At 38.1% G+C, this 13707-nt stretch overlaps 1 protein-coding gene across 1 annotated transcript in view; it reads right to left on the bottom strand.

Moving 5' to 3' along the window:
• The window catches only part of LOC126373319 (uncharacterized), a 51194-nt gene that overhangs the window by 5730 nt on the left and 31757 nt on the right, over positions 1 to 13707 (bottom strand). The window lies entirely within an intron of this gene.

Raw genomic sequence — 13707 nt, forward strand, 5'->3', positions numbered from 1 at the left:
GGCATTATGCTGAGGAACCGTTTCGGCATAGATTCATAATTGTATTATTTTTTAATATGTAAGTAGTTATATCATAGACAGGTATCCTGCTAAGTATAAATAATGTCGCATACTACCCTATTCTTAGAATCCTTGCTTAACTGGTTCCTTTGCTTCCAACGCGACTGAGGAAAAATCTTTAGTTGTTTAATTATACGTAGATATACCATTAAGTAGAAGCAGTCAATGATCTGTAATCTTATGCCTATCCGAAGAGGTAAATATACCTAAGTACTTACAAAGGTAGCCTAGGTAGGTGACGGTAGAGGTAGGTGGCCTTTTAAAGGTAGAACGGCTATACAGGTTGTGAGAAGCTGCAGTAGTTTTAGGCGGATGAGACGTTCGTTATGTAAAAATTGACGATTCACAGTGTAACTATGTTACATACATACATACATAAACTCACGCCTTTAATCCCTAATGGGGTGGGCAGAGCCACAAGTAATCAAAGACAACTTGCAGCCACTATTGATACGATGTCGTAAGCTGGATATGAGAAACCTTATGGTGATAAGGGATCAGCCTATCGCCCATAACATCAGTCCATCATGTTAGAGGACATAATCCCTCTGTCGGTTTTGTAGTTACAAACAGTAGGTAACTTAGTTATGTTACCTACTGATTAAAGATATTTTTGAATTTGAAATTGAACTTTGAGACCCTCTGACAGACAAACGGTCAGACGCAAAGACAGAGGCGTTTTAGGGGTACTAATTGGAAGCCGTCTTGTACAGAACCAAAGTACTATAAATCCTTATTTCGTTTCGTTAAAAAAAAATACATTTTAAGATGTTTTGATTTCAAATGTGTAGTAAACTCATGCAAACACAAGTTTTTCTCTGAAATTATTTATTTCTCGCACACACAATTACACTATTCGGTAAACTATTACGGTATTATATTACGGAAATATTTCACAAAATTATTCTTCTTCTACCGTGTGGGTTGTGAGATGGAGTACCAACCTCATCAACTTTGGCGTCAGGGTTACTATTGAGCCGCTAAAGGCCCCCTACATGGCTCATGTAACGACTACTCACTTACATTAGTACCTAAGTAGTAACCGGGACCAACGACTTAACGTGCCCTCCGAAGCACGGAACATCTTACTTTCGGACAATCTGGTAATCAGCCAGTAATGTCCTTAACAAACTAGGGATCACAAAAAAAAATGTGATATACCCGGGACCTCCGGATCGTGAACCCAATCCAAAAATTATTATAAACCTTACAAATTGTATAAAAAGAATAATATATGGCGTAAGAAGTAACTAAGCAGCATTTAGGTAACACGTAGGTTTACGCATCGGTTTTATGTCATTTAAGTCTATTCTGAGTCATAAGCCGCTCTTGAACTAGTATTTCTTGTCTAGTGCAGTAATCTTCAAATTGCTTTCATTTCCGTCGCAGTCTCACCGCATAACCGCGGTGGCTTGATTTACAATACAACTGTCTACCTTTACTAAGATTTCATTGACAGATAGAGAATATAGTATGCTTACAACTCGTAAGACATTCTAAATAGGCTAGTGTCCAACTACTTGTATTATCGTAAATTGACGTTATTAAGTATATCATTTTATGTATTATTTAGTGCCGACGTAAGGACAAAATATTTTCAACGTAATGTGTTCGCCGCTTCAAAGATATCCCGAATATCGAATCACCAGCTGTCAGATAAGCATTCTCTCGACGGCAGGACTTTAGTCAAATCAGTTACTTTTTACTAAACGTCAAAACACGAAATTAGTACTATGGAATTTATATAAAAAAGCAAACTGTGACGTCATAAAAACATGATAAAAAAAAAGTCGGACTTATTATTACGTTTTTCTTGATTAAAATTCATAAATAAGTTAAATAGAAATAAGAAAACGTTTTCCGTTAGTTTTAGATCTGATTTTATTTAGTAATCTGAATATCATAATTTATGTATCTTAAACCTTTCGTATGGAGTATAACCCTCTATGGATGTGAAACGTGGACGCTGACTCAGAAAGACAGAGAGAGATTCGAGGCCTTTAAAATGTGGTGTTGGAGGAGGATGGAAATAATAAGTTGGACTGAAAAAGTTACTAATTAGGAAGTGCTAGGAAGAGTAAGGAAAAAGCGGCAAATATTGAGAGTTATTGAGGACATAAGAGGCAAGATGATTGGACACTTAATAAGTACGACGAATTTATTAAAAACATCATAGAAGGGAAGCTACAAGGAAAGAGAGGAAAGGGAAGACCAAGAAGAGCTTACATGGAACAGATTAAAGAGAAGGCGAACGTCGTGTCTTATAAGGAGATGAAGGAATTGATCTTTGACAGACAAGAATGGAGAATGCTACACCGACAAGAGCGTGGCTCTTAAATTAGTGATGATGATCTTGAACCTAGTACACGATCCAATTGCTTTAATGTGGCCTTTCATCCCCCTGTTCATCGAAGGGTCTTCGTATTTCGCTACAGACGTCCAAAAGACATCGAACACAATCCGACAATAAAAAAAAACCTCGCTATTAACTGAATGACTGACATTACCATACTTACGTGTGCCGTGCAAAAGAAAGGAAGCGGCAACGCGGAACAAAATGTATTCGCCCATTTGATTATGTTACGTTTCACGTTACCATTGTGATTATTGTGGAAAGGTCCGGCGATATAACTCACTACTCACAAGCTACAAAGACACCGAAAATGATTTAGAATCACCGTGAAGTCACGTATCATAGTAATGTTGTTTGTATTAGTTTATTTTTTCATTCTACCTCGGAGTTTCTAACTAAGAAATGTACACTAGTAGGAGTATTGTCCGAAATACCGCTATTTCCGTTCCTAGCCAGTAATCTTTGATACCCCACTTCGATTAGCGTTTAAAAGACAATTAAATACCTCGAACTGTGTTTAATTTGCCTTAACTGTGTCGAAGATTCGGAACGTGATATCGAAACCTGGTTCCATTGCAATTTTCGGAGATGAGTAAATTGCGTGCTTCAGGTGAGGTGGCGCACAGAACACCAACACACATGCTGCTGGGGTATGCAGAGATAATGGAATCCCATTTGCTTCGATCCTAACGTACGTCATCAATCATTTCATAAGTACCTACACATGCGCGCCGGTACGCCGGTACTTTAAATTACTATTAAATTTCGTTCTTCCAGGTCTTTCTCTACCAGCCCTACCAACCTATACTTTTCATTTGGAAAACAAAATAACAAATTGCAAACCTAACAATAGTGGTATAGGTCTACCAGACGTTTTCATCCAATTACCCGAGTGTTGCTTACTGTAGAAATTTTATTTCCCCATTTGCCATCACATTCTGGTACACCTATACTAGGTATTAAGATTAGGAACATTTGTAGTTGTAGTATCGTGACCGTTGAAGTATCTACGTACAGATAGTTAATCGAAAGCTTCTGTGTGATTTCTAGCCATTGATGATAATAAGTAGACCTTAATTATTGATGGAATGTGTTCCATATCTTAATCAATAATCGTGTTATGGATATGAGCTGTATGAATACTGCCTATATATTAATTTGCAGTACCTACAGTTGCTTACAGTTAAAACAACAATATCCCTCGCAATGCGACAAATGTTACCATGAATTCTCACTTAGTCCGACGGATACTCGTAATAATTATAACGTACCCGACAATTATACAACAGTTATGCGACATTGCGTAATTAGTAATTAGACAATTAAAACTGTATCTGCACTGGAGGCAGTCGTGTGAACCGCCATGTTTTGAATCTTCTAATTCTTAATAATGTGAGATTACGCGCGAGTATCCGAATTTAAGAACAATAACGGTTTTGGGCCCGAGAAAAATGTGTTAGTTGTGAAAACAACTTAAATAAAACGCTTTTAGATTAAGTAATATCTGCATATCTACTTAGAATGCATCGGCCTCCGAAATTGTATTCTAAATGTAGGCATAACGCGCGTAAATAAAGTTAATTTTGTCATGGGTCATAGGCAACGCATATTTTGGATAAAATCTCAATATTCCCATTTACTTACATCCATTTATTTACTCCCTACCCGTATAAAGGGTGTTAGTGATATCGTAACGAAAACTTTGAGGGATGATCCAGACAGTTGATATCAAGTTGAATCTTCCGACAGGAAATTATCTACTTGGTATTTCAGAAAAATTATCAATTCAAACAAAAATCGAGTAGATTGCCGATTTATATACAGGTTGTTAGTGACATCGTAACGAATACTGAGGGGGATGATTCAGACCATGATTCTGAGTTAATATCAAGTGTAATTTACCGTCGGAAAATTCATGAATATATATATTTTTTTAAATTATTCTCAGTTCCATACTTTTGCGGCGGAAAATTCCACTTGATATCAACTCGGAATTATGGTCTGAATCATCCCTCAAAGTTTTCGTTACGATGTCACTAACACCCTGTATTATAGTACGTGAATAGCCCATTCTGTGTGCCGGCGTGCCCTGCTTCGGATGCCAATAGATGGATTCCATTAGATTATTTTCAATTCCAGATAAGATTATTGGCATGATCGTGACCAATGCGTGGTCTAGTTACGTTGCCCTGGATACGTCTTTTGCTTCTTTTATAGAGGACGTGAAATAGTTTCATGAAGGTAATACGGTAGAACAGAGATTGTCATTCTCGCATTATACATATTACTTGCAAGATAGGCACTTTGTGAGCCCTGGTTTGGTTACAACGGTACATGCTGATCACCTGAGTCCGAAAGTCAACTGATCCGTGTTTCGGAAGGCCGTTAAGCCGGGTTTCCACTAGGGTAGGTCCCTATGAGTGTGCGGTTAATACACTTAACTAAATTACTTCAATAATAAATCAGTAACCCCCATCATGTTTATTAGAAGCAAAAGTATAATTATAAACTTTTGAATCTGTCTTATTGGGCCTGAGTACTCTTAGGGACCGCCCATAGTTTGGGCATATTACCCTAACAAAACTGTCAATATAAAATTTTTAATACAAACTAAGCAAAGACAAAGATGAAAGATTTTTCAAGATAAAAATGGTAATCCTACCAAAGGTTGCCTGGAAGATATTGCTACTTTGCAATAAGGCTGCCTATTGTACTCTACTATTTCTCTTTTGTTTGTAATTTTGTATTTCCTGCGTGTGCAATAAAGTATTTGTCATGTGATGATATTCACGGTCTCACAACCGACATAGAATAAGGAATAATACTACGCTACCAATGAACGTAAACAGGTAAGTAGCTAATATGTTTGTAGGTAGGTACCTATTGAATTGATTATTTTTTAATGTAACCCTGCCGGGTCTGCATGACAACCGCGATTTATATCGAGCGCTTCGACCAATAAACGGTACGAATGCATCGCATCGCTATGCATCTACGTAGATGGACGTCAAACGGCTATTGGTCGAAGGCTTCGATATAATGCGAGCCTACAGGACATAAAAGTAATAATAAAAATAAAATATCATAGCAACGAAACGAAAACAGACGAACGGATTAATTTGTCCATGGTTCTCTACGGCTGTAAAGCGGTAAAGTTCGTTGCCATCTCATTCAAACGCCTCGCGCCGAAGAGGCCCGTTTTGCTCTATGCCTCTCGCCTCCACCGGAACAAGTAATGACCAATTCTCTACGCTTGGAGATCAATTTGCTTATAATCTACCTCCTCGTTCGATTATAGAGTAAACAGATTGCCGCGGTGTAAACATTATGATCAGTAGACGATTTCGACAGGTGTGAAATGGTTAGCACTGATGAGTCGATTCGGAGTTCGAAGCGGCTAAGGCTTTTTTTAGTTCGTGTTGTAATGGAGGTAATTGTAGGGGAAAGTATTACAATTACATCTATTTCGATCGTATGGTAAGATGTGTTTTGGGTAGGCATTGAAAAGCTTTTCTTAAAGGGCAAATATACTTTCATGAACAAGTTTGCATTTAAAACAGTTCCACAATATCATATGAAAGTCAAAAAGTGGGATATCCTTACTTAGAAACCGAGTAAGAGCCACCGCTGCACATTTGTCCGACCAAGTTCTTAATGCTATCTGAAGCAAACATACAATGATCACCACTAATTTAAGAGCCACCCACGCTCTTGTCAGTGTAGCATTCTCCATGCTACTTTTTAGGGAAAAATAGGGCAGTGGTTTCCCTCTTGCCTTCCGCCCCGCAGTACTCTATCTTACGCCAGTGGAATGGCGCCCAGAGTCATCTATTTCAAAATCCTACTAGGATCACTACAAAAAAGAACCTAAGGACTTTAGGAAGAAAATATATTTTGTTTACTTAGGTATCATGATATGGATATGAATTGTCCGAAATAAAGTATAGTTTTTAAATGCATAAATCGTAAAGTTTGGTAAGAACCAAAGGAATACAGTAAAAAAACTACTTACGACAAAAATGACGACACAGTGAGTAAATACCGACAATGTAGCAGCATTGTCATTGTCCAAAACGTCCGTAATGTGGTACTTACACCGTTATTGTACTTTCCTTACCTAGCAAATGCTCGGTATTATTGTAAAAATAGTATCAATTGTGTTTTGAGATCGTGACAAAGGCAAAGATTAACAAAAACTTCCTATAAAACCTACGTACAGTAGCTGACAGACCTCTGTTTATGGATTGGAGAGTGTACGAAGTACAGGGGGGCTAAAATGGCCACAACGAAGCAATTCATCTAAGAAAGCAATATTGCTGTTTGGCATTTGTTTGCATTGCGCACTTACTTTTATATGCGCTAATGACAAATTGCAATATTGCTTTTTAGATGAATTGCTTCGATGTGGCTTTTTTAACCCCTCAGTAAATTTTTATCGGGCTCTCTTCCGTTACAAAAAATTAAGACAACAGGCCCAGTTTGGTGCAAACCTCGACTCAGCGTCGTGCGTGAAACTACTTACTTACTCCACTAGGTACTTTGTTTGAATGCGGGTTGATGATCACACTCAGATCGAAGTAAAGAAGAATTAATACAAGTAGAAAATTCAGGAGTATCTATTATATTCAGGGGGTTATAAAAGCTACATTGCAGCAAATCACCTAATGCAATATTACTATTTGACATTTTGTTGACATTGCGCACTTACCTTTATGTGCGCAAATATCAAATTACAATATTATAATTAAAGCACATAATAACGGGTTCTTACCGCGTTTAAATGGGTGGTTTTAATTATGATAATGGTCCCGATTCCTGAAGACACCTCCTAATTTTATTTTAAGTTATATCCGTCATTTTCATATCCGTCGAAAAGGAAAGGGACGGATGATTCACAGCTCTTAATTTTAGGATGAATGAATAACCCGGGCGAATCAAAAGGTACATCGCTGGTATGCAATCCGTTTGACGTGCTGTCTGCTTAACTGTGTCGGGTTATTGACGGATGTAAAATTTTTAGACGGTTGGTTTAGATTTGTGCTTAAAATTGACGTGTGTTCCATAAATTTTATGCTTGTCGATTACCCGTCCTTTTCCTTTTCGGCGGATAAGAAAATGACAGATATAACTTAAAATAAAATTAGATGGTATTTACAGGAATTAGCACCATTAACCGCGTAAACTTAAAACAATGTATAAATTACAATATTGCCTTAGATGAATTACCTTTTTAGTCCCTTAATTAATACTTCAACAAGCGTTGTGCCTCTAACTTTAGATTTTTTGCCTATTATTGTATTCAGGACTTACTAAGAAGTCACTGTGGTATACCGGCTTGCTTTTCAAACGGGGAGCGCCGGTTTGAATCCCGGTTCCGGACTTGCACCAATGAGTTATTAATTTGTTGGCTCGACCTTTACAGATGGAGGTACGGCTCCCCTATCACACTGGTCTAACGAAAGCGCGGTGAGCTGGGTACTTAGTTCATCTTGCGATGGATGTACCTGTGACTACCGCTATCGGGAGCCTCGTTCGGCCCGTTCTATGTGAAGATGGCTTTACCAGTCCCATTGTAGAGGTACTACTTATGGTCTAGTTCAGTTTAGCTTGAATGCCGTGTAGATTCTCACACAGCTATTGTTTGCAGATTTTCCATACAAACTGCTATTAATCAATGAGTTTCTCCTTTTTGTACCGCGTATGCTTCTGATAATGTACTACTTATTATAGGTATGTAGATAGATAATATGTATACACTTTGAAACCATGTCACATTAACTTTTTTGACAAATTAAACCGTAAGTCTCATTAAATGTCAAATATGATAGTGCGACAGGGTTCTAAAGTGGGTACATGATATTGGTCATGACTGTACCTCTACACACCATGGTAGTACACACCATCTAAGTTTATTTTAATTTATAGGTACCTGTCATTTTCTTATCCGCCGAAAAGGAAATGAAACGGGTAATTCACAGGCATAAAATTTATGGAACACACACACACGTCAATTTTAGGCAGAAATTTTAAAAGTTTTCTCAAAACTTTATATTGGCCAATAACCCGACAGAATTTAGTTGACAGCACACGTCAAAACGAATTGCATATGAGCGAGATGCATATCTTATTTGCCCGGGTTATTCATTCATTTTAAAATGAAAATGTTTTCAATCATCCGTCCCTTTCCTATTCGGCGAATAAGAAAATGACGGGTAAAACTTAAAATAAAATTAGGAGGTGTCTGCAGGAATCGGGGCCAATAGCTCATAATCTTTACGATGTCCTCTGAAATGGCCTATTGTGTTGGGAGAAGGATCCCTAGTACCTGGGTAACGGTCTACGGAGCACCAAAAGTCGGTGTGAACTAAATAGCAAAGCGAAGAAAAGCGTTTAAAGCAAGAGCAAACCTTGGACTGGCTTACTCTACCTATGCACATTTTAACAATGTACATAAGTAACAATGACTACGTACGACTGTACTCACATTTTATTCATTTTATTGTCTACGGATTTTCCTACTAATTTCTGGCGCGGATTAAGCTTCCAACTGTCACGCAAAGAACGTTCTAGAACAGTTACGTTCCGTTACTCGCAACCGACGTATCTACTCGTTGAGTCGCTGCTATAAAACAGTTGGGAATGCGAGCGTGGAACGGGACAGTGGTGGTGGGATTGTTGACATCTGAGCTGATGTCTACTTGGTACGAAAAATGTGACTTCTGACTTTAAAGACAAGCTGTAGTTTGTGTTAAGCTGGATTGGATAAGTAGTCAAACAATTCCTCAAGGATTCGTTAGCCGCAGCTTTTACTGAATCACTTTTGATGCTTGCGACTCGCTTAGGTTCCCCTATATATTTTGATAATGACCCACCCATCACTAAAACCTATCCACACATACAGTATTCACAGTAACCTAAAATAAACCATCTGTACGGTCTTTTCACTTTGATACCATGTCACATTAACTTTTTTGACAAATTAAATCGTAAGTCTCATTAAATGTCAAATATCATAGTGCGACAGGGTTCTAAAGTGGGTAAGTACATGATATTACTCATGACTCATGATTGTACATCGTTCACACGGAAAGCCGCGAGCAGCGGTATTGCGACCGACTGCGAGTTGCGTGGATCCCGTTGTTGCATACATACATACATACATAAACTCACGCCCGTAATCCCTAATGGGGTGGGCAGAGCCACAAGTAATCAAAGACAACTTGCAGCCACTGTTGATACGAATTCCAAAGATGGATATGATGAACCTTATCCCGTTGTTGGCAAAAACGTAATGGGTAAGCAGCCCTTGCCAGAGACTATAGGTACTTTATATTGTTTATGTTTTGACTCTAGTTTCATATGTTGCTATCGTTGCAGTAGAAACCGATTGGGAAGCATCATTATCATAATAAGTTCATCACCTAAATTCGATGGTAACCTTCAGATATTTAAGCTTGGACTCCTATTCAAGAAGACTAGTCGTCCAATTGGGACGGTCTCATAAAAAAATACGGTTGTATAAAAAATAGTTAGAGGACCGACGGTACTTATTACATAACATGATTGTTGAGGACTTGAAGACACCTTTCCGAAGTTATTTTGTGCCAATTGTGCCAATCGATCACCGTTTGTTGTTCGCTTTGTTCGGCTTTAGTTAAAGATGTTTGTGTGGGCGTGATCATCTTGTAAATGTTGATTGTAAGTGATTTTCTGAATGTGCCATTTTTGATACGACTGATTTTCCTCGGATGTTCAACTTGGTCTGACCAAAAACAATCATAAGCTCACGACTATAACCCAATTTGGGTTCATCCATCGCAAGATGAACTAAACGCGTCTCAAAAGGTTTTTGTTTGCATGTTATTTGAAAATACTAAGTAGGGCTGAAGCAAACCAAACTAAACGTCTATTGATCATTTTTCTAAGTGTGACCAGCCAGATCTGCAAAATACCGTGTCATTTACAATGATGTGGAAAATTGAGAACTGATTTTATAACAGCATCACGCGTGAATCCCACTCCTGAGCTATGTTTAAGTCCCATGTAATAGGGGCTTTTTGCCATTACCCAGGAATAAATCCTGGAAACCACGTAATAAAAATTATCTATGATCCAAACATGAATTCAAACTCATAAAGTCGAATTCAGTAATACAATTAAGATTGATAGTTTTTATCCTCAGTTTTCAGCAGTGAAGGAAAACATCGTGAGGAAACCCACATTGCCGAAAAATGCATTTTCGGAGGTAAATGACCTAACCTAAAGGTCAGACAGGCAGTCGCTTCTGTAAAAAAGAAAGAAATAATAAATGTTTCTTTCTTTCTTTCTTTCTAAAAAACCAGACCTGTCAAATCTTCAGGTTAGGTAAGCGGACCTAGTGAATAACGGGATAATGCTAGGGAGATGATAATGAGTTTTTACCCTACGATCATGCAGAAATCCGGGCCGCAAGTTAATCTCTTCTCTCCCACAATCTTGATCCTTTTCTTCATAGGTATCTATTGTCTTCCATCTCTCAGACAACGCCTTGAGCCAAGGTTCGCGAGCGTTCTTCTGGAGACACCCTCTGGCCTGTAGTCCCTCAGCGCTTCCGATTTGTCTGGCCAAGTAGTTAATGCCGTTTGCGGTAAGTCAAAATTATGCTGTCTTCCAATGTAGCCGAGTAGACCTTTAGGAACGGTAACAGCGACCTCAACTTGACGTAACCGAGCAAGACATACCACATCACATCGTGTGTGTGTTGTGGACGGACTTTCACTCTTGCGCCTCCTCTGATTGTTATCTAACCGTCGGTTGTTACGTTCAATGCTATCACGATCCTTGGTTTACTTTACTTTAATTATAAACATAATAATAAAAAATTGTATTTACCATGCTCTACATCTTTTGAGCTTAAGTAGTCAAGATAAAGAAGTTATTAGAAGCAATTATTAGACACCACAAAAGTATATTGTTAATTATCTGTTTGTGCTACAGTGAAGTATTTAGCTCTTGAGGATTTCAGAGAATTGAGTAGTTTCAAAGATAATTTATGAAATTCTCATTAAGTACTAAATAAAGACAGATATGAATTTTATGAATTTTAATCAAGAAAAAGGTAATAATAAGTGCGACATTATGTCACGTTTTTCTATGACGGCACAGTCATTTCATGTTTTGACGTTTAGTAAAAAGTAACTAATTTGACTAGTTTTAAACTAGGGTAATTTACAACTAGTCAAATTAGTTACTTTTTTTAAATGATTGTAAGTGAGCCTAATCGCGAAAGACTCCACTTAAAGTTACTTTTAGTATTGTGTTTTCAGTTGAATACCTACGATTGTTTGTTCTGTTAATCAATATTTTCTGGCGCGGATTAAACTATTGCCCGCTGTACATCCTATTGGTTCCACATCCTATTTCCCATGATATATTGAGCATATTATATCGTAACATGTATTGGTGGGGGCGGCGCACACGCCTCGCGGTGAGGATGTCACGGCTTGTGGTGGAAACGCGAAACGTGTGAAGATGTTTCTGTACATACCTAACCTATTAATCGTACTTTACATCTACGTGTATTAGTGAAGTACCTCCACAGTTACATTCTACTGCTGGGCAAAGGATGTCCCTTATTTTCTGATCCGGCAAAGAATAGTTGATATTCGGCCAAGTACCGGACGGATCATTGAACTTCTAACTAATAAAAGTTACTACAGCACTAGTGAATGCCTTCATAATACTGATGATACAATTTGAAAAGCTTCCTTCTCTCTTTAAAACACTATTTTGTTGTGCTTGAATGGATTTGTGGTTTGAAACTCATATGTAACTTACGAACTAGTACACTAACGAATTATATTGAAGAGTAATGCCATTTGCGGCAAATATACAATAAGTCACGTCAAAAAAAAACTTATAATTATTCTGGGCCGATGGTCAGTCAAGTTATTATCCGCGAAAGAACTCTTACTCTACCTATGGTTATTTCAGTTCGAATGTTTTCGTTAAAATCAAATCAGTTATAGCTCCTAAGTATAATGCAGATTTTTGAAGGCAATATTGTGTTAAGAGTTCGGAGGAATAGGAAATTAAACGGTGAACCATCCAAATACTATCTCCGTAACGTTCTCCCTTTTTCAGGATCCGCTTACCTAACGTGAAGATATGACTGGCCCGGTTTTGTTCAGAAGCGACTGCCTGTCTGATCTTACAACCCGCGAAGGAAGTCCCGTCCAATACAGGCTAGGTCCAAAGCGCTCGGGAATGTAGTTACTTTGTAACACTATGGTACCTCCTCCTACCTTGATATTCCACATCTTATTCCGATGCTTGTGAGAGGAAGTCACGCATAATACGCCACCATTACGAGCCATTGCGGTAATCGCGGTGGGGCGTGAGCAGAAGATGTTATGCTAAATACAATGCGTGAAAATGTCTCGTCTTTTGTACTACAAAATGCGATGTAAGTAACTATTTTAGAAAATAGGCATAATGCTGTTCGTATTTAAACTTTAAACTCTGAGAAAGATGATTAGGTACTTGCTAGGGTGTTAACAAAGTGAGAGCCTTCAACACTCCCCATTTGTCCGGCCAAGTTTAATCCCATATGCGGCAAAAATAAGATACGTACTTCTTCTTCTTATCGTGTGGGTTGTGAGATGGGTTATCAACCCCGTCAACCCTGGTGTCAGGGTTATTACTGAGCCGCCATAGGCCCCTGACATTGCTCATGTAACGACTACTTACTTAAGAACATCAGTAAGTAATAACCTGGACCGACGGCTTAACGTCCTTTCCGAAGCACGGATCATCTTACTTTTTGGACAAACAGGTGATCAGCCTGTAATGTTTTAATCAAACTAGAGATCATAAAGTGATTTTTGTGATTTGTCCCCACCGGGATTCGAATCCGGGACCGGCACAACGCTCAACCACTGGACCACAGAGGCCGTTAATCTACAATAATTCATGTCAAAAACTTTTGGACTTTTTTTTAATTATCTGTGTCATAGATATAGATCACTATATAAGATAGGTACAATACAGTTACAAGTAGATATAAGCTTACAACTACCGCGGTACGTAGTTTCATCGATAAAAACGAGTTCTTTATCAAAACAATCAACACAGAATGTTAAAAATATTTAGGTGACCTTCATACCGATAGCTTAAATCATACATAAATCAATTTGTTCGCCAAATAATTTATCAATATACGGTAGCTTCTTTAACGAGATATAAAAGAACTAGCTTTTGCCCGCGACTTCGTCCGCGTGGCGTGTTATAAAAGAGAGGTATTTGTGTGTGTGGGA

This window comes from Pectinophora gossypiella, chromosome 15, assembly GCF_024362695.1.
Source record: "Pectinophora gossypiella chromosome 15, ilPecGoss1.1, whole genome shotgun sequence".
NCBI classification, from domain to species: domain Eukaryota; kingdom Metazoa; phylum Arthropoda; class Insecta; order Lepidoptera; family Gelechiidae; genus Pectinophora; species Pectinophora gossypiella.